We start from the raw sequence: 27697 nt of genomic DNA, 5'->3' as shown, positions 1-27697 counted from the left end.
TGGTTCTCTAGAAAGTATATTGGAGTTAGTCCATACAGGTTTCTAATCTAAATATTGGGTGAGGTTGTTAGACCCCCGCATTTTCAATTGGTATCAGAGCAGGAAAACACGTTCAAGACCTCAAAAGTCTGTTTTTGTAGGTATCTGATTCTATGGACAGAGGTGCTATCTCTATTAACGTACCCCCAGTCTTCGATGGCTCAAATTACTTATGGTGTGATGAGTGCCAAATATTGTATATATCTATCCCTTTTTGTTGGCATTTAACTCATCTTATGTGCAGTAATTCTACATTTTATCCCATATTCTGTATTTTCATTGTTTTCAAGAATAAATATTTTTCTTACTTAATTTTGCATTTTTAGGTAATAAATAAAGTCTGGATAACTTGCGGAGCGGAAAAGAGCTGAAGAGTGGTGAAAAGCCGGAAGAAATTACGCAAGGAAGCCGCGAAGAATGTTGTGCACAAGACCAAGAGGCTAGGAATGGGCTTGAAGAGGAAGAATTGTTTTTAAAGAAGATATGGGCTTGGCATACCCAAGGCCCAAAATCCTTACCCTCACCCATTTCCACTACCCAAGCCCGTATCGGATTTCAGCCGTCAGATTGGATCATCTCAACATCTAACGGTCGCTCCCTTGCTGTTCATCAAAGTTTGATACATCCGCTTCACACCACAACACCTAACTCCATCTTGAGCCGTCAGTTTCGTTGTGCTTCTACATCCAACGGTCGCTCAATATCAGCCTCTCTTAACCGTCCGATTCAATTCAGTCTCATGCATCACACGGTCTCATCTCGCTGGACATCAATAATGATATGTCCGCTCAACACCGAAACAACCCTAGGATATATAACCCAAAATGAAACCAAAAACCTAATCACTTCTCCACTTCGCCTTCTCTCTCTCGCCATCTTCTCCTCCACACCCGACAGTTGCAGACACCATGTTGTCGTACCACCACCAACTCTCCACTGTCACTACCAAATACCACATCATCACAACCACCCTATCTCTCTACCTATCTATTCCATCAAGCTCTCCCCTATTCTAATCCCTAGGTAAGAGATTGATGAGATAGATCGAGCTAGAGAAGATAGAAAAGGCATGGGAATGAAGCTACAATGTCAGAGGAAGAATGGGTCGAGTTTAATTTGATGTTGCTACATCAAATCAGGTAAAAATCGAGAACCCTAACTTCTGTCAAATTTGAGAAATTTTACCAAAACCCTAATTTCGACTAAGAGAGAATTGAGAAGAGAGAGTAGGTAGAAATAGGGTATGGGTTAGACCCATTTCCCTAATTTCTTGAAAACCTAATTTTACTGTTTTAAATTTGGGATTTAGGGATTTGGGTGAAAACCCTAATTTGTAATTTGAGGGAAATTTCTTTGGGTATAAATTGAGGACTGTGGTGTATGTAATGGGCATGCTGGACTAGCCAGTGTCCAGAACTTTGATGTTCTGTTAATGTTCTACTCTTAATATCCTGTTGATGTTCATGTGTGTTATGTTCCTGTTGATGTGCATGTTTTAATTTCCTGTTTTAATTTCCTGTTAATGATAATCCTGTTAGTGTTAATTCTGTTTAATGTTAATGTTAGTTTAAATGCTCAACTGTTGTTTTAATTCACTGTCAAGAAGTGGAATGCTAGGTTAGAGCTTTGAAGCATTGATTTGATTGAGCAATGGGAGAAATTAGTGCTCATAGCAAGCTAATTCTCTTTCCATTCCATTTGTATGCTTAGGATGCATTGTTTTGATTGAGCAATGGGAGAAATTAGTGCTCATAGCAAGCTAATTCCCTTTCCATTCCATTTGTATGCCTAGAGCCACTGCCTTGGCCTTGCATTGTCATCACTGTTAGCTTCACCATCTCCCCTGCCCTTGGCTTAGGCCTTGGTTCACTTCCATTGTTGTTGTTTAGTTCTTTGCTGTTTAGTCATTGTCTTGTTTAATTTTCTTCATTGTCTTTGCTTCTTTACATTTTATTTATTGCATTGCCTTTGCTTCACTGCCATCTCTTCTTTCTCCTTGCCTTGCAACCCTGCTGTTGTTGCCTCCCTTCCACTGCTTGTGCAGCTGCTGTGCAGTACTGCTGCTGCTGCTGCTTTCTTTGCCTTATGCTGCTGCTGCTGCAACCCTGTTGCTGCTGCTGTTTTCTCCAGCTTTGCTACTGCAGCTGTCTGCTTTCCTTCCTCTTTGCACTGCTGCTGCTGCTTCCTCTTCAAAGCCTAGCTCAAGCTAAAGGCTCAAGGCCCAGATTATCATTAAGGTCTAAGGCCCAATTCACTGTTACATTGAGCCCAATTCACTGTGAAATCCCAGTTCATTAAGGCTCAAAGCCCAATTCAGTCAACTGTGGGCTTAATCAAAAGCCTAATTCAAGACTTCAAAGGCCAAGCCTAGTGCACTTCAAGACCAACTGAGCCCAAGCTCAGTTCACTTCATTATCAAACAAGCCTATAATCCAAAGGTACCCTAAGCCCAAAGCCCAAAAGGCTTCATAGTTAACCAACAACAAATTAGAGCCCAAAATAGTTGGAAAACTCCAAACACACCCAGTCTCTGTGGATCGACCCGTACTTGCACGAGCTACAACTGACGACCGTGCACTTGCGGTATTACTGTAGACCCGCGTTTCATTTCGCTTAATTTTATACACTTTCCCGGCATACCAAGTTTTTGGCGCCGCTGCCGGGGACTTGGGTCTGTGTTTTTTATTAGCTATTTTTGCATTTCACTGCATAGCATCTGCATCTGCATCTGCTTCACTTCATTTGTTGTTGGACCTGCTGTTCTGAACCTGTTTTTTCTCTGCTGGGACGCCACCAAGGAAAAGAACCAAAGCCCAACTGGGTTTTTGCAACAATATCAGAGCAGCTGGGCTGTGCTTAAAAGGTAACCCATTTAAGAGAACCCGAATTGTGGGCTTCCAATTTTTAATTGTGGGCTTGTAATATTAAAGCCAATTTTTGGGCTTCTCTTATTTTCTGTTGGGTTTGTAATAATTTATTTGTGGGCTTGTTTGTTTAATTTGTGGGCTTGTATTTAATTTTTGTGAGCTTGTTTAATTTGGACTTGTATTTTGTATTCTGGGTTTTTAAACCTAGCTGAGCTTGTAACCGATCACGCTAGTTGAACTCGTTAGTGGGCCGAGTACCCAAATTCTAGGCCGAGATTTTGGACTCAGTTCCACCAAAAGTTTTCAACCAAGCGGAGCCAAAGCAAACACAAAACCAACAGTGGGCTTGCTCCCATTCAAAAACCAAATTTTATTTTCTTTTTTAAGAAAAAAAAAAATTACTTTGCTCCCATTTCAAAAAAAAAAAAAAAAACAAAACAAAAAAAAAAAAAAAACAAAACAAAATTTTCTTTTGCTCCCAATTTTAAAACCAAATTTCTACTTTGCTCCCATTTTTAAACCAAATTTTCTTTTTCAAATATATCCCATCAAAACCAAATTTTTCCCAAAAATCCAAACCCATTAAAACCAAATAGTGGGATTTGTGTCTTTTCAAAATGGGCCAACCTCGTGCTCTCCATGAATACATGTATCCGTCAATAAAAATTCCATTATCATGTATTTTATTACCTCAAACCAATAACCCTTTTAAAATAAATGCAAGCATGATACAAATACTTCCTATATTTCGAGGGTTCGATTATGAGAACCCCTATACTCATGTAAGAGAGTTTGAACAAATTTGTCGGACTATGCAACCTGATCATATGTCCAAAGACTCTCTGAAATTGCGTTTGTTTACATTTTCTTTAAAGGAAAGGGCCAAAACATGGTTTTACGGTTTGAGACCACAATCAATCAACACTTGGGACCAACTCACAGATCTATTTTTCAAAAAATTCTTTCCACATCATAGGACCATCGCTATTCGTCAAAGTATCAATTGTTTTGTCCAATTGGATGAGGAAACTGTTTTTCACTATTTTGAACGTTTTAATGATTTGTTGAGCGAATGTCCGCACCATGGATTTGAGAAGTGGAGACTTGTCATCATCCTCTATGAGGGACTAGACTTTAAATCTCGAACCATGGTTGAGTCTATGTGTAATGGTGAGTTGATTGATAAATCTGTGGATGATGCATGGAATTTTTTAGCCGAGATTGCAGAGAAAACCCATCAATGGGAATCCGTTAGGGAAACAGGAACAACACCACATGATATGAGTCACCCCCATGAATTAGAGTTTTATTCTTGTAATAGCTCCGACCTTAGGATTGAAAATTATCCTAGATTGCAAAATCCCTATCATGATGATGATGATGATTATGATGTTATGTTAGAAGAACATGTCTACTGAAAATGTTATGGAACCTTTGGGTTCAAATACATTAGGCTTCTCTGCCCCGACCTTAATGCATGATATTTCTTCTAGTATTCCATGTGATGTTTCCCCTGATGTGCCGATACACGAGAATCAATCTGTTGATGATGTTGATGATTCTGATTGTGATCTTGCCAATTTGATTGATGATTGTGAGCATGATGTGACATGTGTAGATGAGTTAGGAGATTTTGATTGATTGATATGCCCTCTTCTCCTAAGTCACAATCTGATGGCCTTCCACCCAACCTAGATTTGGTTTGTAATATTTTCCACTTTTCTGAAGATTCCCATCTAGGATTGGAACTGTGTGCCTCCCAAGTCCTCTTGGACTATTTTGCTTCAAAATATAACACTTTTAAAGAGCCACATTGGAATGCATTTCTTTGCCCATCCCGAACAAAGTCCATTTTCAGTTAGACCTTGTGAATCCTGCACCCCTAAAATTGTTAGATTTTGTGCTTAAAAGTGAACCTCTTGAAAAAATTTGGTTTAGGGGTGATTCATTCGGTTTTTCACTCTCACTCCCATTTAAGTCCAATTTTAGTGTTTTGAAACTTTCTATGTCTCTACACTTTTTCTTTTGGGTTGATCCTCAACTCTTTAGACTTTTGGTGTATGGTGAATTTTTTGTATATAATCCAGTAGATAAAATTTCTTAAAAACCCTTTTGTTCCTTTTGTATATATTTTGCTAATCCAATATGATCTCGGCTGAAATATGTTGGATTTTTTTTGCCTTGAATAACGGAGTTTTAATTCTGCTTTCGCCGAAATCGGGTATTCTCTCTCCTTTTACTCTACTCAGCATGTCCCTTTCCATATGTTGCATTTTAATTCTTTCCATATTTTGAAACATTGAGGACAATGTTTAGTTTAGGTTTGGGGGTATAGAGTAGATACCATGATAATATGCCATAATTGAAAACGAACTCCTTCTTCTTTTTGAAAAAATGGAAAAATTCCAAAAAAAATTGAAAAATCAAAATTCAAAAAAATTAAAAAATGAAAAATCATAAAAAATGGAGCTCATTTACCTTGAAATGTTGACTCTTGTGCAAATATGTATTTTTATTAGGAGTCTTAGTCTAGATATTTAGGCACCCTGATTCTAGCACAATTCACATTGTGATAAGAAATTTGCACGCGCACGATCTACCAATACATGTATGGCCTCGATCTTCAAGGTGTTTGATAGGAAGTTACGATTGCCAATCACTTTAGAATACTGAACGAAACTTGACTAGCTTGTTCTTTGGTTGGTTGGGATAGAAGGTGGAGGTTACATTAAGAAAGACAACCATCGAATTTAACTGGGTGCATCAAAAAGGGCTACCTCTTGCAAAGTGTCATGTAATCTTTTGTTTCCTTTTGTATATGTATCAAAAGTGTTTCCTTGTTCAGAAAAAAAAAAAAAAGAGAAAAAAATATCAGAAAAATACAAAAAAAATAAAAAAAATTCAAGTATTTATCAATTCCATCATCTCTTGTTCCAAAAATAAAAGAGAATAGTCAATGTAAATAAGAGTCATGTAAATAGTCATCTTTTGTTGTTTCATTGTAATAAGCAAGGAGGGTGTATGCCATTGATGTACAACGCGAGCAATTGTGAAATACCTCCAACTCATTCACAATTCTCGTAAAGTCCGGACAGCTAGCTAGATTTCGACCTTGGTTCTTAGCCTGAGAAACTATCTCTTGGTGATTAGTAGTCATAACTTCAGATCTTTCTTTACACATGTGTAGATACACTTTACACTCTTATCACATGTCTTTTTTTTGTTATCAGTGCTAGGATTGTGCCTTCGATAGCTAGATTGACATCTCCATTTTGCTGTGAGCTTAAACTGTTTTGCACATGTCACATTTGATGGAATCTGAGCTTATATTTTGACCTAGAACTTTGTAGGTACGTTCTAAGCAAACCTTCACGAGACTTCAACTCGTCCACTAGGGACACTTAGTGGTTTAAAAGGCTTAGTGCATACGCTAAATGCATTCGAGAGACCAGCGACAGTGGTATAGTTAGGATTTCCTTAGTTTTGTTTTACTTGAGGACAAGTAAAATTCAGGTTTGGGGGTATTTGATGAGTGCCAAATATTGTATATATCTATCCCTTTTTGTTGGCATTTAACTCATCTTATGTGCAGTAATTCTACATTTTATCCCATATTCTGTATTTTCATTGTTTTCAAGAATAAATATTTTTCTTACTTAATTTTGCATTTTTAGGTAATAAATAAAGTCTGGATAACTTGCGGAGCGGAAAAGAGCTGAAGAGTGGTGAAAAGCCGGAAGAAATTACGCAAGGAAGCCGCGAAGAATGTTGTGCACAAGACCAAGAGGCTAGGAATGGGCTTGAAGAGGAAGAATTGTTTTTAAAGAAGATATGGGCTTGGCATACCCAAGGCCCAAAATCCTTACCTTCACCCATTTCCACTACCCAAGCCCGTATCGGATTTCAGCCGTCAGATTGGATCATCTCAACAACTAACGGTCGCTCCCTTGCTGTTCATCAAAGTTTGATACATCCGCTTCACACCACAACACCTAACTCCATCTTGAGCCGTCAGTTTCGTTGTGCTTCTACATCCAACGGTCGCTCAATATCAGCCTCTCTTAACCGTCCGATTCAATTCAGTCTCATGCATCACACGGTCTCATCTCGCTGGACATCAATAATGATATGTCCGCTCAACACCGAAACAACCCTAGGATATATAACCCAAAATGAAACCAAAAACCTAATCACTTCTCCACTTCGCCTTCTCTCTCTCGCCATCTTCTCCTCCACACCCGACAGTTGCAGACACCATGTTGCCGTACCACCACCAACTCTCCACTGTCACTACCAAATACCACATCATCACAACCACCCTATCTCTCTACCTATCTATTCCATCAAGCTCTCCCCTATTCTAATCCCTAGGTAAGAGACTGATGAGATAGATCGAGCTAGAGAAGCTAGAAAAGGCATGGGAATGAAGCTACAATGTCAGAGGAAGAATGGGTCGAGTTTAATTTGATGTTGCTACATCAAATCAGGTAAAAATCGAGAACCCTAATTTCGACTAAGAGAGAATTGAGAAGAGAGAGTAGGTAGAAATAGGGTATGGGTTAGACCCATTTCCCTAATTTCTTGAAAACCTAATTTTACTGTTTTAAATTTGGGATTTAGGGATTTGGGTGAAAACCCTAATTTGTAATTTGAGGGAAATTTCTTTGGGTATAAATTGAGGACTGTGGTGTATGTAATGGGCATGCTGGACTAGCCAGTGTCCAGAACTTTGATGTTCTGTTAATGTTCTACTCTTAATATCCTGTTGATGTTCATGTGTGTTATGTTCCTGTTGATGTGCATGTTTTAATTTCCTGTTTTAATTTCCTGTTAATGATAATCCTGTTAGTGTTAATTCTGTTTAATGTTAATGTTAGTTTAAATGCTCAACTGTTGTTTTAATTCACTGTCAAGAAGTGGAATGCTAGGTTAGAGCTTTGAAGCATTGATTTGATTGAGCAATGGGAGAAATTAGTGCTCATAGCAAGCTAATTCTCTTTCCATTCCATTTGTATGCTTATGATGCATTGTTTTGATTGAGCAATGGGAGAAATTAGTGCTCATATCAAGCTAATTCCCTTTCCATTCCATTTGTATGCCTAGAGCCACTGCCTTGGCCTTGCATTGTCATCACTGTTAGCTTCACCATCTCCCCTGCCCTTGGCTTAGGCCTTGGTTCACTTCCATTGTTGTTGTTTAGTTCTTTGCTGTTTAGTCATTGTCTTGTTTAATTTTCTTCATTGTCTTTGCTTCTTTACATTTTATTTATTGCATTGCCTTTGCTTCACTGCCATCTCTTCTTTCTCCTTGCCTTGCAACCCTGCTGTTGTTGCCTCCCTTCCACTGCTTGTGCAGCTGCTGTGCAGTACTGCTGCTGCTGCTGCTTTCTTTGCCTTATGCTGCTGCTGCTGCAACCCTGTTGCTGCTGTTGTTTTCTCCAGCTTTGCTACTGCAGCTGTCTGCTTTCCTTCCTCTTTGCACTGCTGCTGCTGCTTCCTCTTCAAAGCCTAGCTCAAGCTAAAGGCTCAAGGCCCAGATCATCATTAAGGTCTAAGGCCCAATTCACTGTTACATTGAGCCCAATTCACTGTGAAAGCCCAGTTCATTAAGGCTCAAAGCCCAATTCAGTCAACTGTGGGCTTAATCAAAAGCCTAATTCAAGACTTCAAAGGCCAAGCCTAGTGCACTTCAAGACCAACTGAGCCCAAGCTCAGTTCACTTTATTATCAAACAAGCCTATAATCCAAAGGTACCCTAATCCCAAAGCCCAAAAGGCTTCATAGTTAACCAACAAAAAATTAGAGCCCAAAATAGTTAGAAAACTCCAAACACACCCAGTCTCTGTGGATCGACCCGTACTTGCACGAGCTACAACTGACGACCGTGCACTTGCGGTATTACTGTAGACCCGCGTTTCATTTCGCTTAATTTTATACACTTTCCCGGGTCCACCATGGTGGAAAATTACTATGCGAGCTTTTCTTCAATCGCGTGATTTTCAATCATGGGCATATGTTGTTAATGGCTATGATGCTCCCGTTGTTGCAGTAGGTTACGTCAATGTTCCAAAAAATATTGGCGAATACGATGCTGCTGAGATACTTGCTGCAAAGCAAAACTCCGAAAGTTTGAATGCCATCATACATGCCATTACCCCAAATCTTCAGCACCATGTGTCAAATTGCACTAGGTCTAAAGATGCGTGGGATATATTAGAAACCGTATTCGAAGGAAATACCAGTGAAAAGGAAGCCAGACTTCAAAACATAAATTCCGATTAGGAAAACCTTCGTAGGGCAGATGAAGATTCATTTGATAAGTTTAATCACAAAGTGTCTGAAATTGTTAATGCATCATTTCCATTGGGAAAGTAAGACTATTCCTGAAAAGGACACTGTGATGGAAATTCTCAGATCGCTACCATCTAGATACGATTCTAAGAAGCATGTCATCGTTGAGGGAAATAACCTGGATAATCTTTCCAGAAATACGTTGGTTGGGAAGCTTAAGATCTTTGATCACGAATACTCATCTAAATTCAAGGATGTTTGATCGAAGTCGTATGCGTCAAAAATAGTTTCACTTTCTTACTTAACTAAACTAAATGAAGTATGTAATAAGAAAGAGTTCATTTCCACAGAGAGGCAATTGTTGTTATGCAATTTTAAAATTCTTGAGTAACCAAGGGGGATTTTGTTTATCAAAGCAATAAAAATAAATGAAAGCAAAGTAAATAATTATAATAATCAATAGAAGAAGATATTGGTCACGGGATAGTATCATTCACAAACATGTATTTTCATCGATGACTAAAATTGATATTTTAATCTCTCATTTATTAAAAGTCCTAGGATATCTTGATCGCAAGAATATCCAGCTAATATCCTGATTTCATCACAACCACATTAAAAGATGTATAAGTGAATTCTTCCTAGAAAGAAACCTAAAGTGTAAAATCACAATTAAGTTTTAACTCCCTAAAAGCACTAAGTTCTATGGAATAAGACTAATCAAGGCAATCAAATGTGTAAAAGCACTAATTCGATTTAACCAAGGTTATAATTCATTTTTGACTAGTAGGATATATCACTACAAGAACTACCCACAATTATGCTACTAAGAATCAGGGATAAACAACTTTTTCGTATTGAAAACCCTAATATAACTTTAGAAATGAATGCAAATCGGATTGATTCCGGACTCAACCAAACAAACAATCAAATCATATAACAACATAAACCATGAATCATAAAAAATAAAGTTGAGACAAAACTAATTCATTGAAACAATATCATGTTGTGAAATCAACTTTATCCCGTAACCAATAATTGTATTTAGCTACTCATAGCCTTTGAGTTCATCATAATCAATAATAAAAATGAAGAAGATGAAACATAAAAATGAAAGCAAACCCAAGTAGAATCGCCGCTCTCCTCCAAAGCTCCAAGTAGAAAAAAAATACGTCATGCCAAAAGAAGTAGAAACTTTCTCTTTTTGTAGCTTTTCCTCTTTCCAAAAATAGGTCTTCAAAGCCCAAAGCCTAATACAAAGATGTCCACCAAGCCCATATGTGAAAACACTCATGTAGAAAATATGTCCCAAAAAAGGTCGCCGGAAAACTGGTGTCACCGGCCTGAATTTGGCCGGGAAAGGAATCTCAGGTGACCGGGAAAGGCATCTCAGACCCATCTTTGCAAACATCCAACACCAGTTCATAGTACAAACACCACCAGCAGACCCATCTTAATCTTGAATTATTGTTCAACACTTAATTTTCATCTGAAACTCAAACCCTAACAACCTTCACATCTCAGCTCAAGAACTGCATCATCCTCATTATATCTGTAAGGTTCATTTGTAACAAACCCTAACAGATCCAATGCAGCAACCAAATACATTGAGATAACATCAACAGCGACCCATTCCTGCAATTTCAGCCAAATCTTCTTCTCCACTGCCATCTCATACTCAACCATCAGCAAAACCCCAATTCATCATCTCCGTCATTGATTATTATCATCACCAGAAGCTTCAATCGTTCACTCTCATCAACCTTAACTCCAATTACAGCAGCAGAAACCCAGTCTTAATTTCCTTCTCAACCTTCTAACAATCTCGATTCAGCAGCAAATCAATTCTCAGTGTAATCTTGAAATTCAACTCATCAAAAACCCTAATTCAATTCACAAGCATAAAGCTTCACTTTCTTCTTTTCTGATTTACCAGATTCAATCATCTAAACCCTATTGAGTTCAAGAATCGATAACCCATCTTCTCGACTTCACAGTAGCATCATCACCTTCGTTTTCATCTGATTCATCACTCTTCATTATTTCACAATCCCCATCAGTTTCTTCCTTTCTTCTCAGATTCACATCAGCACCAAACTTTAGATTCATCATATTCTCCGGCTTCAGTTCCTTCTCTTCCATGGCAAGATCATCTCCTCGATCTCCATTCTCTGAATTTTGTCAATTTCATCTCTAAATTTCTCGATTTCTCTGAGAAATTGTGCCGCCATTGTTATCTGGTGGAGTGGAAGACATAACCTCTAATGATGAGTGCCTCTGATTTTTAGGTTTGTGTAAGAAAAGGAATTCATATTGATACCCCGCCTTAGTGGTTAAGGGGTAACCAGCTCACACATGGCCTGTCGGTCCCAACCGACAACCTAGTTCTCTGTTCGACTGTCAGTTATGGGAAACTGACAGTTCATTCTCCACCACTTCCTTGCGCAACCTAGCGTGCTCCAATTTTCGCCTGTGAACCAATCGTTTTACCATTTCCGCTCCAAATGGACGTTTTCTCCTTCTTTTCCTCCCAAGGACTCCATTGCACCTAATAACTCAAAACTAAACATAAGAGATGCAATTCACAAGGATAATAGCAAAGAAAGCATAAATACTAGATATAAAATTAGGTGTTTTACAACACCTATCAAATTTCCCCACACTTAGACTTTGCTAGTCCTCGAGCAAATGAAACAAAACTTATTATAAAATATACATACAACTCTCATGAGGGTTTACTAGAGATATACCCACAAAACCTACTTTTCCAACTTACTAGTTCTCCAAAATGATAGTATCCAACGCGCTAAGAAGACATGGAGATTCTGCACACTAGTCATAAGAAGTTAGACACATATATGAACACAATCTCATCCTTCAAAGTTGAGAGAGAAATAACCATCCCTTATCGAAAGAAATTCGGGTTCAGAGTGATCGAAAGTCTCGACTCTGCCTCACAAGAAAGGGCTTTATGAAGTTTCTCTCAATAATAAACAGCTTTTTATGGGTCACACATGTGTCCAATTAGGAATGAAGAGAGAATCCTGCGACACGTTGAATGGTAGGAAGGCAAAACCCTCCGAATTGCTTTGAAAACCCACATCTTTTATTGTTTTGAAAACCCTTTTTTTCTGACGATCTCTAAGAAAGGAAATCAACCACTTAAATAAGGTGGGAATATGCTTACTTACCTCGTTATCGTTCGACGTGCAGTTATCACCACTCTCACAGCATCCATAGAAACGTCTTCGGTATTCAATCCTTGTCTTCATCTTCGTCTTCGGTATTCAACTCTTGATGATGAAATCTTGAACTTCGTAGAATCTTGACAATGTAACTCTTTCCTCTAATTCATTGTTGCTTGAAACCTCATTATGGATATTTCTTCTTCCATTGGCTTTATTGAATGAATACAAAACCAAAAAACGAACTAAACAAACCAAATATGATGCAACGAATTTTTTTTCACTTTTTTTTTTTCTGTTTTTTAATAAAAATCAATTATATTGATTTGGAATTAAGATTCGTACAAAGCTTTAGTTGGTAGCCGAGCAACAAGCTGGGCACCATCCCCTTTCTGAATAGCAACACCTAATCTATGAAAAATAAAACCGCCTAGACCACAACCAGCATCATTATTAACTAAACAGTTCTTTAAACGCTTAAAAAAACAAATCATATCCCCACTAAGCTCACCCAAGGTAGTGAAAGATAAAACACCCAAGCCATACCCATGTGAAGTACATTCATCTAAGTATTTAGTACGTTTGCGCGTGATTGCTTTCGAAATGGCCTGACCTGGAACAAAAGAACGAACTCCTTCCCCCGTAAAAGGAGAGACACCCGTGACATCCATGCATACATCTTGGACATTTTCCCAGTTGAGGACAAGGATGTCCGCTGGGCGTAGATCCTTGTTACTATCAGAATGAAAGCCCAAAGAAACCTCTTTCCGTGCATGAACACCAGCTTTGTAACAGATATCCGCAATTACATCACGAACCAGGTCATGGCGAAACTTGAGCCCCACATCTTTAGCACAAAGGAGTGCATGATCACCAAAAATATCCATAGGCTTATTGCAACAAGAACACAAACCACCTTCGACAAAGAAGGGGATACCAAGCCGATAGCAGACTACTGCTCTAAACTATCTGGGACCAAGGCACTGATCAAGCCCAATGATGGGGACGGCCAAAAGATAATCTTGAGCATGTTTAACCCGGTTACATTGCCACAGAATGGAGTCTCTTGCAGATAAAGAAAATTGGACAAGGATTTGCTTCTTTACTGTATCAAAATAAGTGATTGCCAAGGAGTGCATAGAAGGGGGGGGGGGCAGTATCATCGACACAGTAAGTAGAAGGAAAACCACATACCTGGATGAAGTTCTGAAGAGCCAATTGATAGACAGAAATATTATCTGTAGAAAAAAGATTACCAAGTATCACCTTTCGCACTGACGTAGTATGACTCTGAGAAGCAAGAAAACAATAAGTGCGAGTGTCCGCCATAGTGTAAATACCAAGGCCACCATCTTTGATAAGCAAGGTAGCCAGTCTTTGTTGCAAAGGCCCAAACCAGCTCCATCACCCGTGATTAACAGTCTCAAATACTTGAGTAAATGGTCATCGAAGAGATCAGTAGCCTGTTGTAATGCTGCAGGATTGGTAGTTCGCAAAGCAAAATATAATCTAGATACACCGGCGCAGTTGCGAAGTAACAACATCTCACTTTGAGGATTCTTGAGTTTTTTAATGGCTGACATAAGTTGAATAGTCTTGTTCACCCTGCTTAACAACATGTCACTCATAAAATTCAAGTCCAGGCTCACAGGTCCCCCCAAAAGTTTAACACCATTACTGGGCCTGCCAATATCAATGGGGAATACGCCTTCATCATAGCTTCGTGGATCAGTTGTGGGCCAAAAGACTTCAGTTTTCTTGATATTAAGATGAAGACCTCTACTCGACCCTTCAGAGTCTATAATACTCAAAGCCTTGGCCACCTCAAGCGTATCACCAATGATAGTACCATCATCAAGGTACCAGGCGTGCAAATCAAGCTTACAACGAGAAGCAATAGACTTCACAAGTGGATGAAGTGTTAAAGCAAACAAAAGGGGACCGAGAGGGTCGACTTGTTGAACACCAAGTGCAGAAGATAAAATATGTTGGTCGTTTTTTTCTTCTGTTTTTTCTTCGTTTTCTTTTTTCTTTTTTTTTTTCTTTTTTTTTTAGATGCAAGATAAATAAAGTAAATACAAAAACAAACAAAATATTAAAACTAATGATGGACCTAATAAACTTTTCTCTTGTCTTTTTTTTTTCTTTTACAAGGGACCTAGCATAATGATGACCATGTCCCAAGTTTTTTTTTTTTTTGAGACAAAAGAAAATAAAATACAAATTAACAAATAAAAATAAAGATAAAATAAAAACGCAAGTACAAAGGCCATGGTGTAAGTACTTTACTGCTCGATTCTTCACAACTTGTATGTCTCGATATCATAAACTTCTTGAATTCTCATCTTGATAATATTCTCTCTTGTACAATAGTCTTCAACTTGTAAAAATTATGCTCCTTGTCTTGTTGCTATACTTGAATCTGGAATCTGCTTATTTTTGTATTGTTGCTTGTAAACCTTGAACTTTCCTTCGAATTTGTGATGCTCCTCTTGTTGATGATGATGGTGTTTCTATGGATCTGTTGGTGTAGAGAGAGATAAAGTGGATGTTGCTAACTGCGAACAAGATTACAAGTGGTATGTAAGTTATCAATTCGATGTCACCATCATGATTGATAAAATAACACTCAATATATCAAAATAGTGCTTCTATTGGTGGGAGGTTAGGTAGCTCACCATTCTACCCGGAGTTTATGTACGGTGACACACACTCTAAAAGCACATATTTAGACAGGTACAAAGAAGTGAAGGTCGATACCTCTCATGATGTAACATGGGTAGTCTCCATTATAGGGGACCACTACTTAATACCGAATTCAGTCTGCACCTCATTTGCCACTGGGATGGTTAAATCCAACTTTAACTCTCATACAAGTAAGAAACCCGATCATGTTCTCTGTCATCTCTAAGTTCAGTCACTCTTATGAGAATCTCGATGTAATCTTAGCGACATGTATACTATATGACTCTAAACTAACTACAAGTTGGAGCTTTTTAGTCACTATTTTACATAAAAGTTGAAAATTTCATGAAAAATTTACATTGCAAATGCTTAACCACTCCCCCACACTTAAACTTTACATTGTCCTCAATGTAAATTGAGTCATCCAAAGTAAGTCAAGGTGGGAAATTCTAACATGACATGTGACAAGAAATCAGAAAAAAATAAAAACAAAACAAGACAAGAAGAACTAAAAACAAGACAAGAAAATAAAAATAAGACAAGAAATACTCATCCTATGGGTTGCCTCCCATTTAGCGCTTGGTTTAAAGTCGTCAGCCCGACTATCTCATTGCTTTCTATGACTCCTATAAAGGGAGTACATCGACAAAATTAGCTCATTCCACCACTTCGGAAGTGAAATTCTCATAATATGGTTTCAACCGGTGCCCATTAACTTTAAGTTCCTTTCTTGTAGCTATGCTACGAATTTCCATCGCACCATGAGAAAATACATTAGTAATAATAAAAGGTCCAATCCAACGTGACCTTAATTTACCTGGAAATAAATGCAAGCGAGAATTAAACAAGAGCACTTTCTGCCCAATGCAAAATTGTTTCCTAGAAATCATGTTATCATGAAATTCTTTCGTCTTTTCCTTGTAAATGCGCGAGCTTTCAAATGCATCATTGCGAAGCTCCTCTAGCTCTTGGAGTTGTAACTTCCTTTGCTTTCCAACCCCATCCATCTCCATATTGCATTGCTTAATATCCCAAAACGCCTTATGCTCAATTTCAACGGGTAAATGACAAGGTTTACCATACACAAGTCTAAAGGGAGACATCCCGATAGGTGTCTTGTATGCGGTTCTATAAGCCCAAAAAGCATCATTAAGTCGCATGCTCAAATCTTTCCTTGTTGGATGCACCGTCTTCTCTAAAATGGATTTCACCTTCCGGTTAGAAACCTCATCTTGTCCATTTGTTTGGGGATGATAAGGTGTTGCAATCTTGTACGACACATTGTACTTCTTCAACAAGGTTTGTAAGATCCTGTTTTTGAAGTGCGAACCCCCATCGCTAATTATGGCTCTTGGAATTCCAAACCTTGCAAAGATATTAGCTTGCACAAAATATGAAACCACTTTAGAATCATTAGTCGGGGTGGCCTTATCTTCCACCCATTTAGATACATAATCAACAACAAGTAAGATATAAAAATTCCCATGAGAGTTGACAAAAGGACCCATAAAATCAATACCCCATACATCGAAAACTTCAATAAATAGAATGAAAGTTTGTGGCATTTGATTTCGGGCACCTAGATTGCATGTTCTTTGGCACCTATCACAAGTTGTACAAAATATATATGCATCCTTGAACAAGGTTAACCAATAGAAACCGCTTTCAAGTACCTTGTGAGCGGTTCTCTTACTCCCAAAATGTCCTCCGCAAGCATAGGAGTGACAAAAAGACAAGATAGAATTAAACTCGGATTCGGGAACGCACCTTCGTAATACTTGGTCACTACCTTGTTTCCATAAGTATGGATCATCCCATATGTATTGGTTTCCTAACTTCTTAAGTTTGTCCCTCTCAGCACGATACAAGTTCTTTGGGATTTTTTTAGACACCAAGTAGTTCACAATGTCAGCATACCATGGTTCTCCAAAGGTAATTGAAAATAGTTGCTCATCCGGGAAACTTTCACGCAATGGGATAACTTCCTTTTCCACAGCAAGACGTCTCAAATGATCCGCAACGGTGTTCTCAATTCCTTTCTTATCCTTGATTTCAATATCAAACTCTTGCAAGAGCAAAATCCATCGTATGAGCCTCGGTTTCGCTTCTTTCTTCATTAGCAAGTACCTAAGTGTCGCATGATCAGAAAAGACAACAACTTTTGTACCAATTAGATAAGAGCAAAACTTTTCCAAAACAAAAACAATAGCTAATAACTTTTTTCAGTGGTTGTGTAGTTTTGTTGGGCCTCATTTAACGTTCTAGAAGCATAATAAATAGCATGAGGTATCTTCCCCACACGTTTCCCAAGCACTGCACCAACCGCATAGTCACTTGCATCACACATGAGCTCAAAAGGCTTGCTCCAATCCGGTGGTTTAATGATAGGAGCTGAAATCAAAAGTTCTTTCAAACGATTGAATGCCGCCATACACTTTTCATCAAAGTTAAAAACCACATCTTTTTGCAATAAGTTGCAAAGTGGTGATGCTATCTTGGAAAAATCCTTGATAAATCTACGATAAAAACCTGCATGACTAAGAAAAGAGCGTATCTCCCTCACCATAGTGGGAGGGGTTAAAGCACGAATAAGGTCTATTTTATATTATCGACTTCAAAGCCTTTAGAAGATATTATATGGCCTAAAACTATGCCATGAGTTACCATGAAATGACACTTCTCCCAATTTAGCACAAGATTTGTTTCAACACATAGTTCAAGTATTAGTGACAAGTTGTGCAAGCAAAGGTCAAATGAATCACCAAAGACACTAAAGTCTTCCATGAAAACTTCAGTTATGTTTTCAACATATTCTGAAAAAATACTTACCATACACCTTTGAAAGGTAGCTGGAGCATTGCACAAGCCAAAAGGCATCCTTCTATAAGAAAAAGTACCGAAATGACAAGTGAAAGTAGTTTTCTCTTGATCCTCCGGCGCTATCATAATCTGATTGTAACCTAAATAGCCATCAAGGAAGCAATAGTAAGAGTGTCCAGCTAAACGTTGAAGCATTTGGTCAAAAAGTGGTAAAGGAAAGTGATTTTTTATAGTAGTGGCATTCAATTTCCTTTAATCAAAACCCTCCAACCGGTTTGCACACGAGTTGGGACAGGATCATTCTTATCATTCTCCACCACCGTCAAACCTGATTTCTTAGGTACCACTTGTACCGGGCTCACCCACTTGCTATCGGATATGGGGTGGATAACACCCACGTCCAAAAGCTTGAGTATCTCCTTTTTCACAACTTCCATCATGGGAGGTTTTGCATCGTCCTCCAAACGAATCTTATGCATACAAACGGCAGGGCTTATACCCTTGATATCAGCAATTGTCCATCCTATGGACGTCTAGTACTTCCTTAGCACCCTTAGAAGTTTTTGCTCCTGTAATTCACTAAGCTTGTTAGAAACAATCACAAGTAAATCTTCCTTGTCACCCAAGTACAAGTACTTTAGGTGATCGGGAAGAGGTTTCAATTCTAACTTTGGAGATTTAACAATGGAAGGTACAAGCTTTTCATCACTGCATGGTAAAGAAATGAAAGAGATATTATGAGTTTCCGGGCATCCTTGTAGTGAATTAAGATCATCAAGGGCTTCCTTGACTTCATTACCACACTCTACACCATTATCCATGGATGTAGTTAAAACGGTTTCCAAAGCATCTTCACCATTCAATTCAAACACTTGTTGTGCCAATGTATCCATAACATCAATGGAGAAACAAAAATGGACATCACTAGGATATCTCATCGTCTCGAAAATGTTGAAACGTATTGTTTCTCCATAAAACTTCATAGTTAGCGTTCCCTTGTCCACATCAATGATGGTTTTCGCCGTTTTCATGAAGGGACGCCCAAGTAGCAATGGAAGAGACGAGTCCGGTGAACCTTCATTCATCTCTAACACACAAAAGTCAGCTGGAAAGACTAATTGATTAACCTGCACAAGAACATCCTCAACAATACCCATTGGGTAGACATTAGAGCGATCGGATAATTGCAATACAATTCCAGCCTTTTTAAGAGGACCTAACTCAAGTGAATTGTACATAGATGCAGGCATAACATTAACGGATGCACCTAAATCCAACATAGCTTTGTTAAATGTGGTATTACCAATTGTGACTAGAATGTCAAAGCTACCGGGATCCTTACATTTCAGTGGGAGTTTGTGTTGTAAGATCGCTGAAGCATTCTCTCCCACACTTAGCATTTCATTACCTTTGAGCCTTTTCTTATTGATACACAAGTCCTTCAACACTTTTGCATACTTGGGAACTTGCTTGATCGCATCAATGAGTGGTATGTTTACATGTATCTTCTTTAGAACGTCTAAAATCTCCTTTTCTAGTTCCGCCTTCTTGGAACTTGAAAATCTGCGAGGAAAAGGTAAAGGAGGAACATAAGTAGAAACCAGAGTTTTAGAGTTAGGAATAGGTACCTCGGAAGTTTGGGGAGAATCATCACTCTTCTCCTCTAAAACAGATTCCTTTGGTGTTTCCACCTTGCCCGAATCAGTAACCTCGGGTTGCACAAGTTGTGTACCACTTCTCAACGTAATAGCATTGACACCCTTTTTTGGGTTAATAGGTTGAGAAGGGAGTTTCCCACTATTTTGTGCCTTCAATTTGTTTATATCAATCGCCATGGAGCCCATTTGTGTCTGCAACTCCTTGATAGCACTCTTAGTTTCTTGTTGACTTTCTTTAAACATGGTAGAAATGCCTTGCATAAACGTTTGAAGCTTAGCATCGATATCGGAACCTTGATTTTGAGTTGCTTGTTGTGTTTGTGGTTGCTGAAATTGTTGTTGTTGCAGTTGGAATTGTTGTTGTTGTGGTTGAAATCCACTCGAACAGTTGAAAGTAGGTTGTTGGACCGCTCCTTGCTTGTTGGAATAACTAAAGTTGGGATGATCTCTCCATCCCGGATTGTAAGTGTTGGAGTAGGGATCATACCGTCTTTGCTGATTTGGAAAGATCGCGCTAGCTTGCTCCAACTCTTCACCATATGAAGGTAGAATAACTGCAGCCATCTTTTCCATCATTTGCTCGATATTATCCATCCTTTGATCATGGTGTGATGATGAATCCGTAACTTCATGCACTCGCCTAACCATTGGTTAACCTCTTGTGTATAATTGTTGCGAGTTTGCAGCCATGCTTTCAATCAACTCGGTAGCTTGGGCCACCGTCTTGTTCACTAGAGCTCCACCACCCGCTGCATCAAGAAGATATCTATCACTTGTTTGGAGGCATTCATAAAAGTATTGGATTATCATAGCGTCACTGAATTGGTGGTGTGGACAGCTTGCCACCAATCTCTTGTATCACTCCAAACATTCATACAAAGATTCTCCTACGTGTTGCTTTATCCCACAAATGTCTTTGCGAATTTGAGTAGCCTTTGACGCAGGAAAATACCTCTCTAAAAAGACTTTCTTCAACCCGTTCTATGTAATGACACTTCCGGATGGTAAATAATACAACCATTACTTAGCATTATCCTCCAAAGAGAATGGAAAAGCTTTCAACATTGCACCATCGACATTAGTCTCCGGTGGTAGCATGGCCGTGACTATGGTATGGAAATCCATGAGATGCTTGTTTGGATCCTCAGTCGCCATGCCATGAAACTTCGGTAACTCTCTAATCAACCCCTGCTTGATCTCGAAGGTTGAATTTGTTTGGATAAACCATCGTTGTGTATCAAGCCTATGAGAAGCCAAGTTCTTGAGTGTACGATTTGCATCACCCATTGCTTCTTCTTCTTCTTCAACTAGTGGTTCTTCTACAAATGGAACCTCTTGTTCTTCTTCTAGTTGTAACTCTTCTTCCACTTCTAACTCTTGTTCTTCCGTTGTGTCTTGACTTGGTTGGAGTATTGTGCCTCTTCGAGTAGCTATCTCGCACCTTGGATAGTTCTAATCTTTAGAAGCCAAGGATTAGGTACCTGAAAAAAATTCTCGCAAACAAGTGAGAAACAAAACAAGAAAACAAAAAGCAAATATGAAAGCAGAAATGATGATAAGAAACTAAAAACTTAATAACAAGCCGTATGCCTCCCCGGCAGCGGCGCCAAAATTTGATCGCAGTCGTATGCGTCAAAAATAATTTCACTTTCTTACTTAACTAAAATAAATGAAGTATGTGATAAGAAAGAGTTTGTTTCCACAGAGAGGCAATTGTTGTTATGCAATTTTCAGATTCTTAAGTAACCAAGGGGGGATTTTGTTTATCAAAGCAGTAAAAATAAATGAAAGCAAAGTAAATAATTGGAATAATCAATAGAAGAAGATATTGGTCACGGGATAGTATCATTCACAAACATATATTTTCATCAATGACTGAATTGATATTTTAATCTCTCATTTATTAAAAGTCCTAGGATATCTTGATCGCAAGAATATCCCGCTAATTTCCTGATTTCATCACAACCACATTAAAAGATGTATAAGTGAATTCTTCCTAGAAAGCAACCTAAAGTGTAAAAGCACAATTAAGTTTTAACTCCCTAAAAGCACTAAGTTCTATGGAACAAAACTAATCAAGGAAATCAAATGTGTAAAAGCACTAATTCGATTTAACCAAGGTTATGATTCATTTGTGACTAGTAGGATATATCACTACAAGCACTACCCACAATTACGCTACTAAGAATCAGGGATAAACAACTTATTTGTATTGAAAACCCTAATATCGATTTAGAAATGAATGCAAATCGGATTGATTCCGAACTCAACCAAACAAACAATCAAATCATATAACAATATAAACCATGAATCATAAACAATAAAGTTGAGACAAAACTAATTCATTGAAACAATATCATGATGTGAAATCAACTTTATCCCATAACCAATAATTGTATTTAGCTACTCATAGTCTTTGAGTTCATCATAATCAATAATAAAAATGAAGAAGATGAAACATAAAAATGAAAGCAAACCCAAGTAGAATCGCCGCTCTCCTCCAAAGCTCCAAGTAGAAAAAAGAATACGTCATGCCAAAAGAAGTAGAAACTTTCTCTTTTTGTAGATTTTCTTCTTTCCAAAACTAGGTCTTCAAAGCCAAAGCCCAATACAAAGATGCCACCAAGCCCATACGTGAAAACACCGATGTAGAAAATATGTCCCAAAAAAGGTCGCCGGAAAACTGGTGTCACCAGCCTGAATTTGGCCGGGAAAAGCATCTCACGTGACCGACAAAGTCCACCCGGTCAACGGTCATAATTAGTCAACTCGGTCAAGTGAGTAAACCCAGTCAACTCGGAAAGTCATACCGAGTCAGGTTTGTCAGGTTGTCTAGTCAGATCTGAGTCAGAGTCTAACTAGCCTGACTGGTATACCTGGTCATGGCCTAAGCCATTTTGCAGGCCATCTTGCCAAGCCAACCACTGTTGCACCAGAGTGATGCATTACTGCTTCAGCTCCTCCACTGGTTCAAACTCAACCCATTTCAATCACCATAGCTTGCTTCCATCTCAACTGCAATCCTAACAAATTCATCTATACATTGCAGCATCACTGTCCCAGATCACTACTGCCATCTTGTAACTTCGATTGTAATCCCACCAATTCACCTGCAACTTCTCCATTCATAACAACAGCTACAATTCATTCCTCAGCTGCTCAATTGCACCACTAGAGTAACACTCCACCTGCCATCTCCCATAGATTCGATCTTGGCAGCAACATCTGTAGCTTCACATAAGTTTTAACCATTTTGTAACTTCAGTTATGACTCCATTCCATTCTTCTTGTTCCACCAGAACTGCACTGCAATTCATCATGTAGCTCAATTTCATCCCCATTCAGCTACAATTCTGCATCACAACAAGCTGCAACTAGCCATTTCTCAGTCAAGCTCATCTCTTCCCTGGAGCCTAATACATTCATCTAATCCCTGCATTCTTCATTCAATCACAGCCACCACCACAAAATGCAGCTGCTTCTTAGCAATACCAACGCCTTCAGTTCCATTGCCACTTCAGTCAATCTCAATACTAACTGCAATTCACATACACAGAGCCTAGACATACATCTACATAGCATTCATCCATTCCAACATCATAGATCACCAAAAACATATCAGCTCTTTCTCTGGTCACCATAACAGCTGTAATCACTCAGCTGCAACAAACATCACTGCTCTTCTGTAGCTTCTCGAACTGCAATCACATAACATCCATCTTATTTCGAGCACATCCACCAGCAACACCTGCAATTCAGCTCAACTACCAGTAGCTGCATTATTCTTCCATTACAGTTTGCTTTCCCTGGATGAAACAATAACAGCAGCAATACCCAGTTCATCTTTTCCTCAACCACCAAAATTCCACCACAATCTTCTCAGTTACAGCACCATACTCTTCTTTGAACATAACCACTAGTACTACCACCTTGTTCTCATGTTCACCTGCAACAAGAGCTTGCTTCAGCTCAAGAATGAGCTCATCTCAACTCACCCCCAGAACCACCAACAATTGCAAACAACCAACACCTGTTCATAGTTCAAACACCACCAACAGACCCATCTTAATCTTGAATTATTGTTCAACACTTAATTCTTCATCTGAAACTCAAACCCTAACAGCCTTCACATCTCAGCTCAAGAACTGCATCATCCTCATTATATCTGTAAGGTTCATTTGTAACAAACCCTAACAGATCCAATGCAGCAACCAAATACATTGAGACAACATCAGCAGCGACCCATTCCTGCAATTTCAGCCAAATCTTCTTCTCCACTGCCATCTCATACTCAACCATCAGCAAAACCCCAATTCATCATCTCCGTCATTGATTATTATCATCACCAGAAGCTTCAATCGTTCACTCTCATCAACCCTAACTCCAATTACAGCAGCAGAAACCCAGTCTTAATTTCCTTCTCAACCTTCTAACAATCTCGATTCAGCAGCAAATCAATTCTCAGTGTAATCTTGAAATTCAACTCATCAAAAACCCTAATTCAATTCACAAGCATAAAGCTTCACTTTCTTCTTTTCTGATTTACCAGATTCAATCATCTAAACCCTATTGAGTTCAAGAATCGATAACCCATCTTCTCGACTTCACAGTAGCATCATCACCTTCGTTTTCATCTGATTCATCACTCTTCATTATTTCACAATCCCCATCAGTTTCTTCCTTTCTTCTCAGATTCACATCAGCACCAAACTTTAGATTCATCATATTCTCCTGCTTTAGTTCCTCCTCTTCCATGGAAAGATCATCTTCTCGATCTCCCTTCTCTGAATTTTGTCAATTTCATCTCTAAATTTCTCGATTTCTCTGAGAAATTGTGCCGCCATTGTTATCAGGTGGAGTGGAATACATAAACTCTAATGATGAGTGCCTCTGATTTTTAGTTTTGTGTAGGAAAAGGAATTCATATTGACACCCCGCTTTAGTGGTTAAGGGGTAACCAGCTTACACATGGCCTGTCTGTCCCAGATAACCGACAGCCTAGTTATCTGTTTGACAGTTCAGTTATGGGAAACTGACAGTTCATTCTTCACCTGTTCCTTGCGCAACCTAGCCTGCTCCAATTGTCGCCTGGGAACCAATCTTTTTGCCATTTCCACTCCAAATGGACGTTTTTTCCTTCTTTTGCTCCCAATGACTCCATTGCACCTAATAACTCAAAACTAAACATAAGAGATGCAATTCACAAGGATAATAGCAAAGAAAGCATAAATACTAGATATAAAATTAGGTGTTTTACAACACCTATCAATGTTGCGTTCAAAGCACTAAAAGACACAAAATTACTTGATAAATTAAAAATGTGTATATCTCTGAAGATGATCACTCTGAGACAGATTCATCAGATGAAGATCTTGACAAATCAGTCTCGATGATCACAAGACAGTTTAGAAATCTTCTATTGAAGAGAAGTAAACGGTTCTCCGGAGATAATCCAAAAGCATCAGTCAAACCTCATAATCGTATTCCTCCTAAAAACAAGGACACAGATGAAACTGATGACGAGGATATGCCTCAGTGCTTTAAGTGTAAGGGTTTTGGCCATTTTGCAAACGAATGCCCAAATCGCAGAAAATACACTGGAAAAAAGGTCTTGCTGCAACACTTGATGAGATGTCTGACATTATGATTCTGATGAAGACAAGAAATCAAGTGTTGCTCTTCTATGTGAAAATATTGATGTTGATAATTGTAGCAATATATACATCAATCTTGATAATCTTTTAGAAGAGAACCCAATCAAGATGGAAGAATCAATTGACCCTTCTTTTGGAAACTCCACTTGAATATTTCAGGATCTACTTTGTGCCTAGCAGCTTGCACTTCACAGGCGCCTGAATCATCTTATGCGTTGACATGCTCCTATTGTTATCTCAAGGGTCGTGAACTTTCAAATTGTTTCAAGTACAAACACAAGATGAGATATGTCAACAAGCTTCAACGAAGAGCATATCGTCTAGCTACCAAGCTTAAATTAGCTGAGAAAACAGCTGAGGTATGTAAGATCTTATCTTCATCGAAGAAATTAGTTTCCAAGAATAGATTTAGACCATTAGAGAAGAAAACATGGTCTAAACATAAGGAAAGGCAGGGTTCTATGAATTCCAACCAAAAGGGTCATGGTGGACAAATTGTTGTTCACCACAACACAACTTGATTGTGTTGTCATGTGCATCTTATCTCATATGCCTGTTTAAAAGAGACAAGATCTTGCACACGTCAGGCTTTAAAAATAAATTTTTTTGTTTTGTTTTTAACTTAGTGTTGTTTGATTTTTTGGAATTCCTCCATGTCACTGTTGATTTTGGAAAGGAGCGTTTTGCCAAATGAAGAGAGTTATTATCGACAATTCTACTCTTTATAGGGTTGTGAGTTGGACATGTACGAACCTGTTTAAAGGTTTCGAAACCCTACATTCCTTTTACCTTCTCTGATATTCTTTATATCTTAAGATTGCTTGTTGAGATTGTGAATTCCTCTCACAAACAGGTTGCATAAGGGTACTCCAAACATCATGTCTTCTGATGAAAAAGATATCAATATGATTGTTAAGACATAAATCACCAAGGAAAAAGAGAAATCTCCTTTGTCTCCAACTTTGAAAAGAAAAAGAAGGAATGTGAGGAAGCCAAGAGCAGTTCCTTCTAATTATCAGAAGTTTTCTGATGTTCTTGATGAGTTGAAGCTGGAAAGAAAAGAGATTCAACAAATAAAGTCTTGTGTTTTAAGATCGTTAGGAATTCAGAAGGCCCTGGTTCGACATCATCAGCCAAGACGGTTTGTTGGTATTCAGTCCTTCCTCCACGAACCATATGTTTCAATGGATGTTGACGACAAGGAGTTCGGGGACGATAAGGAATTTTTCAAAGATCTTAATGTCTAGTGTAACTTCTTAAGAGAATTCTTGTTTTTGTTTAAGAAGGATAACTAGGGTTTGGAATAGCCATTATTGTGAGTACACATAGCTATGTCCAACGTTTTTCATCTTGCAATGTTTTTAGATTTATTTATTTAAATTCTAAAGTGTTTTGGAAGATGATTGTTTGCAGTATTAATCTTTATGGTTTTATATATTGCAATATGTTATGGGATATGTGTGTTTGCGTCCGTGAACTATTATTGTCCCATAGGATGTCAAAAGTTAACTCTTTCACACGTCGATATGCAAATATTGAAACAAGATCGATGAACTATTGACATAACAAAAGTTAAGCCTATTATGTCAATTCTTTGGTGGAAGATAGGTTAAAATATTTTGTTTATAAAGATTATGTCTATTATGTCGTTATGCAAATAGTGATGAAGATAGAATGAATCTTTGTATATTCCGCAGTATTGATCTTTCCCTGATCCATATTTTATGTATATACTGTGCGACTCCATAAGTATTCTTGTGTGAGCATTTCCGATTAGACTAATCATAGATTCATTTGTGATTAATTTGGTTGTGTATTCCGATTAAATTACTTATAGGTTCTCTTGTGGTCAGTTTAATTGAGAATTTTGGATACCAAATCATTTTCTTATGGTTTTTGGTGTCCAAAGAAATCCTTCTTTTATTATAAAAGTAAGGTCGTTCTGGTTGTTCTTTCGGGAATGACATTAAATGAGGGAGAGTTCTTTTGAACTTGCGCTTAATTTTCATATCTTTGTGGGGAATGCGGCTGTGGAATATTTTAGGGGTTATCTTGTATCTTTATAAACTCCTTGATGAATGCATTTAGCTTCGGCTATATGATTGCATCTAAACAAGTTGATATGTACTTTTCTTTGGCCTTGAAGCATCTCCATGGAAATTTCATTAGGATCCCGTTTTCGTACCTTTGCCAATTTTATTGGCAAAATGGGGGAGAATTAATATGTAGTTCACACTACAAATACATATGGTTTACGTGTTTTACGGGTCATTATGTAAGGGGGAGTGGTTTTCATGTTGAGATGAAAGTATTGACTAAGGGGGAGTGATACATATCACCATATATTGTTGTCGAAGTTGTGATATAAGAACTTTGATACTGTGTAATAATACTATGACACTGTATAACAATGATTGAGAGCTTTTGTTTTCTCATTGTTATGGCTACGGATCTTCAACAACTATGATGATGAATTGAACATCTATGGAATCATGGGAG

The sequence above is a fragment of the Papaver somniferum genome, chromosome 2 (genome assembly GCF_003573695.1).
Source record: "Papaver somniferum cultivar HN1 chromosome 2, ASM357369v1, whole genome shotgun sequence".
Taxonomy (NCBI): Eukaryota; Viridiplantae; Streptophyta; class Magnoliopsida; order Ranunculales; family Papaveraceae; genus Papaver; species Papaver somniferum.
Note: the sequence above shows the minus strand (reverse complement) of the source record.